Here is a 6599-nt window from a genome sequence, read left to right on the forward strand (position 1 = left end):
AAAACAAATTCTGTTTTTCCTGCTGTTCCAAATTGCACCAATCCGTGAACAAAGAGCAGGGGTTTGTACTCAACCTTGAATTTTGTGTGTGGACTTACACTGTTACACTGTTCAAAAAAGCGTGGAGTTCTGCGTGGGCTTCCTGTAAAACTCATTGTGTTTGCATCACGGATTTCCCCTGTCATTCTAACCTGTAGATGGTGGACGGATGTGCGTACCTTTGATGTTTGTACTTCAGTCACTTGAATCACAAAATGAATTTTATCCCTCTAATTTAATTCCTCTCCAGGTCTGGAGTGCGCACGGTTAGAACGCAATATCCCGAGAAAGACGATCACGTTCGGGTCCAAAGACTCCGGTAATAGAGAGCGAAACATAGCTGATGTCTTCGTGCCTGTTAAATTCATTATTCTGTTAAATTAAAAACCAGCTGCTATCAGTGTCGAACGGCCTCTTGTGCTTCACCTTGGGAGATTAAAGGCGTCTCCCTTTCTGTGAGAGTGGTTTAGCTGTGACTGACAGCTCCGCCTGTTCCCCGTGTGGCTTGGCCAGGGGCTGGACAGGGGAGGGCGAGTCCTGTGAGCGTTGTAGGGTTAGGGTCCACCTGGGCTGGACACGGATTCACCAGTGCGTGCGCGTTTGGTATGTGCGGAATGCTCCGTGATGAGCCGTGTAAGAGCGTGCAGGCAGGTTGCCAGAGTCACCAGTGGAAGAGCGAGGTTTCATCCCCTCCTGTGCGGTTGGCTCATTATAGCAAGGATTTGGATTGAAGGGAGCGTCTGCTTTCTGGTCTTTCCGAAGTTCAGCAGAAGGTGAACCAGTCACATGACTTCCATAAGGGGGCGCTCATAATGGGCCCCAAGGCCAGTGTTAGCGGGAGTTTCAAAAAGGAAGCGGAGGAGAGATCTGATGATGGTCATGCTAGCTAACGCCTATCGCTGCTGGACCACACACCCCCGCATACCCCCGAATACCCCCGGACTAAAGAAGAATGAGGCTATCCAAAACCATGCAGAATTACTTGAAAAAAATTGCATTTATTATGAAAATTAAATGATTAAGTTCCTTCTAAACTAATGTTTACCTGCATAAATATCTAAGCAAAGAATTTATACATCAACCAGGCCCATTACTCCAGAAATCCCCATAAACACAAGATGAAGAAAATGACAACAAATCATAATAAATCAATAACACAACAGCATTTATCTGAAAATGGTCTGGATGCTGTGTCTGTTGTGTGAGCTTTTCTGCTCAGCTTGTTCTTTCGGATGGACATGGAGATGTGACCCTAAGGTCACGCAGAATCACCCGGAATGGGCGGGGGCTTTGCAGTGGGACTCGGGTATCTTCTCTCCCCTGATAAGGATGGTTCTGGATCCTCTGGATGGTTTTGGCACGTACAGTATGAGCTAAAAGCCGTCTGTCTTGTTCAGATTGAGATTTCACAGCCATCGCCCCTCAGAGAGGGACGCCCGTGCTGCTTGCTGTGAGTCTGCCTCACGTGCTGCACAGCTTCGCCCTGTGTCTGTGGGCATGCTGTGCCGCTCTTTAAATGTCACCCATCCTTCTGGGAAAATGAGGGTCTGAAACGTGCCGCGTCGGTGCTGTAGCTGCATGCATGTTCAGCACGGCAGCTGACTGGGCTCTGTGTCTGATTTGCAGACAGAGCTGGGGAAGAAAATGGTGTTTGGGAGGTGGGATAGCAGCTTCTGATCTCCTCTCCTTATCATGTGACCCATCCCCCAGTATACCATGTGACTGCAGGTACACTGCACCATGTGACTACAGGCACACTATACCATGTTACTGCAGATACACTGTACCATGTCACTGCAGGTACACTGCACCATGTGACTACAGGCACACTATACCATGTTACTGCAGATACACTGTACCATGTCACTGCAGGTACACTGCACCATGTGACTACAGGCACACTGTACCATGTCACTGCAGATACACTGTACCATGTCACTGCAGGTACACTGTACCAGGTTTCTGGTTTAGCTGCCTTACGACTCCAGTCAGATCAGAGTCATTGCAGCCAGTGATCGTCACACATTCACACATTGATTAACATTATAATCATTGCATTGAATCTCTGGAGTAATACTTCAGTTAAATAGCCGAGCATAAAGCAGATATTTATCTCGGCACTGGCACATTGTTCTGAAAAACTTTGCTGATACAAACATGGAGGCTGAGGACGGCCGAATCCTCAGGTCTTGATGAATTATCCCCCAGAAATGTTGTAAGATGAAGCACTATCTGAGAGTAAAATTGCTTTAATTCATTATGTTGACTAAGTACAGAGGAGGGGGCTGCAAATGCCCTGAACGCCGAGGATCACAGTTAATATCCTGTAAGAAATTACCGCCCCCCCCCCCCCTTGCGGGGCTGTGTGGATGCAGTGCAAACGGGGGTGATCAGTCACACTCGGACTGCTCTCTCACAACGGAAAATGAGGATCAATCGCTGATAATCCACGAGCTTCTCTTCCCTCGTTTGATCGAGTCTGATGGCTTTTTTGCTCTTGGTGAGCAGACAGCCCTTGGTGAAAAGCCCATGAGAAGATGCCCGCAGAAACCTCAGAATGTGGTGATTATGCGTTACGCTGGGTGGCCTTCACTGTGCTAACGAATCCCCGCACCATCAGAGAGGGTTTGACAGAGAGCCTCTCCCCAGCTGACAAGGACTCAGGCCTTCATCGCTTATACTCCATTTCAGTAGGAGGATTTCAGGTTTTACTTTGGTTTAAAATTTTAAAAGTAAATGAGTCAATGGATGGAATGAGTGGAGCGGAGCTGGGGGCAGATTTTTGTGAGTTTGGAAAAAAGGGAAATGTGTGGATGTTTCCCCATGGAACAAAACAGCATAAATCTGCATAAAGTGGCCTTATCATGGACCAGAAGTGGGATGAAAGGGGAGAGCAGAGGGGGTGTGGCCTATAATTTGAGGGGGCGGGACTCATTGGCATGGTTGCCGTGCATATGCTCTTCACTTGCAACTTACCAAAATGAAGATATGGTGTCTTGAACCAAAAAAATAAAAAAACACAGTTATACATGACTGATAATGATTAACACAATGATTTTTTTTTGTAATATTTTGATTCAATTTAGCCTTTTTTTTTATTATACTCATTAAAGTGGAAGTAGTTCCCCTGGAGCTAGTTTACCTGGGGGAGCTGGAGCTGGGCTCAGAAAGCGCATAAAAAGATGGAGCAGCACCAAATGTGGAGGCTATTCTCCCTGTCACCCCCCAGGGTGAAACCTTCACTTCCCTCTAATGGACTCACTCCTCCTTAATAGAAGATACACTGGGAGCATTATTCACCCCCCCGTAAACCCCTGGAGTGACACGGGGCTTGGCCTTATAATCATATACAGGCCTCAGGCCCAGGGAGGTTCTGTCCGGCGTCTCTGATTAATCAAGTCCCACTGATGATACAGGACCCCGGATCTGCCAATTCCACCATTAGCTGCTGCTGATCGACACACTGGAAGATAGAGTGATCAGCGGCGAGCTGATCTGTACTTCTGTTTGCATGTTTAATCTGTCAGCACTGAGTCCCCCTCACCGCCACGCCAGAAGCGAGGGCCCCCCCCTCCTGCTGATGCACGGTCAGCGTACGCTCTTTATGCGAAGATCCCCCCCCCCCCCCACCCCAAGCCATCTTGGCCCCCATGTGGGGTATGCAGTAGAATAGGCTATCTTTCCTCCCGACAACAAACCGCTGAGATGTGATTATTCACATCGTCGTACTCAGCAGATCGCTTGACCCTTTAACAAATAGACGCTTGTAATTACCGCTCTCAGCCGAGGCTGAGCTGCTGCTCGGGGGGGGGGGGTCGATTTACGACTGCTGCATGTACCTTTAATTGCTTGTTACCTGCTTCCAGGCCATGATCACAGGGGCATTTTATTAAATCCAAACGGACCCCCAGGCAGGTAACTGCAGTCAGTCCACCAAGGCGTCCCCTGGGTCATCCCATGTGGCCTGATCCTCCCAAGGATCCCTGTGCCTGGGAAATATGAAGTGAATTACCGGCCAGCGTATCCCTGCCCTTACTCTGAGGGCCTCCGAGGGCTTGCAGGAGGATTGCCCTGTCAAAGTGTCTCCTTCCATTTGTCAGCAGGTGCCAGGCTGTCGTCGGCAGTCGCAGACCGGTTTGAGCGGCTGTCAGTGGGCATTCACGCTGCCGTCACCATCACCCATCTCTGTGCCTTTCTTCTGTCCTTTAACCCTCGACCATGCCTGTCTGCTCCATCCCTTAGCATCGCAGACGACGCACTCGCAGTGCCTGTGAACCATACTGTGCGAGGTCCCGTATGTGACGGACCTTCTTACCAAATCCCAGTTGTACCAGATTTGGTCCTTGATCTGCTTCCCTGGCAGCTCTGCCTCTCAAGATTGTTTGGTATTAACTTGCCAGTGAAATATACCAGAATTTGAGTTGCCTGTGATGGGCTGCCTGTATGTATCTGATGTTAAGGGATGTGTTAAAAATCGCAGTCGTATCCGAATTTAGCTTTTGCCACGACTTCTCTACCCCCACAGTTCTATATCATTTTTAATCATTTCAAACATGCTTCCAGTTCTTCCTTTCTGCGTATTTCCCTTCTTCCAATTATCAGGCCTGCTGGAGGCCCATGGGAATGGTGCTACCTCAGCGAACTCTCGCTCCTGATGGACAGCCTAATTAATTTCCCCCTGCTGTGCGCTCTCCTCATATCGCGATATATTCTGGCCGTATCTGACTGCATGGTACAAATGATATTCTCAGAACATGTAAACTCTAGGCTGGGATTGTGGGAAAGCAGGAGTCTGGGAGACTGAGAACAAGATGACCCAGTATTTCCAGTGGGACCTGGCTGGGTACAGAAGGTTTAATCCTGTTTTGGGCCGTTTTTTTTTTTTTTTTTTTTGTCTAAAGCAAAACATTGACTATCGCTCAAGGATTCATGTTTAATTTCGGCATGGTACCACTGGGAGACAATCAGCGGACCACCATGTCAACAACTTAAGTCGAGCCATCAGATCGAGCTCTGTCACTCAAGGATTCTGGTTTTTGTAATAATCGCATGGTACTGTGAAGAGACGACGAGGATTCCACCATGTCAACAAACCAAGTAGATCCATCAGATGGGGCCCAGTCACTTGAGGATTCTGGTTTTTGTATTAATCACACGGTACTGTGAAGAGACAATGAGTAGGCCACTATGTCAAGAAGCAAAGTAGATCCATTAACGTAGATGGGGATCCTTCATCCCAGGCTACTAACATCTTTGTCCCTCTTTACGGTATTACTTGAACATGCATTTCTTGTGCATAGAGCAAAGCAGGTAGTAACCAGGAAGTTGCAGCAATTTCACCACAAGGTCACCCAGTGTGATGCTGCCCACTGAGCTGCAGATAATATTAGTCATTACAGTGACGTGATTCTTCTCCCGTTGTACTGGCCCTGCTACATATCAGCAATATACTGTACAGGGTATATATTTTAAGGGTAGTAATGCTTTGTGCTTGTTTTAGCAGCAGACCGGTGTCACCCAATTACCCCCCCCCCCCACTACCTTATGACATCTTGTGACAGCATTCTGATGTTCATTTGACCACACTGGGGGGAGGGGGGGAATCGACTCATGTGGCTCTCTAAACGAGTCACCTCACCTGCTCGAGCTTCCCTGGGGAGGAGCATCATGCTAGATCTCGATGGCATCTATGGATCAGTTGGCCAAGTTAACATGCATCGAAGCAAGTCCGACTCGAGCCAATTGTAAGCAAATTAGCTGTAGCTGCGGCGAAGACCCCTGTGTTTTGATGTATTCTTCCTTCCTCTTGACAGAAAGTGAATAAAACATGAGGGCACCTGAAACTTGACATCTGCCTGGTTTTCCACTCATATTCATTTATTGTGTTAGTCCGTGATGTATTCAGCGTCACGTTTCTTGTGCAATGGAATTGATAAATTGATCCTGTATCAGATTAATTATATATACATACATACACAATTTTGGTGTGCTTTCTAGCACGAGGGTGTGTGCGTGCGTGCGTGTGTTGGTGCAGATACAAGCTCCCAGCTCTGCTGGACTGCATACGGATAAGCGGCCCATCAGAATTCACATTTAAACTGCACAGGATGAAGGCCGGCGTCTCCTCATGCACCCTGGAGAGATGCCGCTTGTGTAAGCAGCACACTTCTCAGTTTGCCCTCCAAAAAAGCGATCCGTCTGCAGCTGCCTCTGCCAGCCCCCACCCCCCCTCCGAGCTCCCCTACTTAAGAAGATTCTCCTAGTGGAATTCAGGCAGAACTATTTGCACTCGGTTGTGCCCCACACTCGCGGGGACTCTCTGAGGAGCCTTTGGACCAGCTGGGTCCTGAAGGGACATGGTGAGATCACTCATGATAACTGAAGGGAGATAATGGTGAATGAGAAGCCGCCGCTCAGCTGAAAAGCTTGTATGACATCCTCAGGTTTCCTCCTTTGTACCTAAAGAGATTAATGAATAATGGATTGCTGAGGCTGCTCTCCAGCGTTGTGTTTCTGCCCAAAGGAAAGCGTCAGGCGTTCGCTTTGTAGAATCCTCACAT

The sequence above is a fragment of the Paramormyrops kingsleyae genome, chromosome 1 (assembly GCF_048594095.1).
Source record: "Paramormyrops kingsleyae isolate MSU_618 chromosome 1, PKINGS_0.4, whole genome shotgun sequence".
In the NCBI taxonomy this organism is placed as follows: Eukaryota; Metazoa; Chordata; class Actinopteri; order Osteoglossiformes; family Mormyridae; genus Paramormyrops; species Paramormyrops kingsleyae.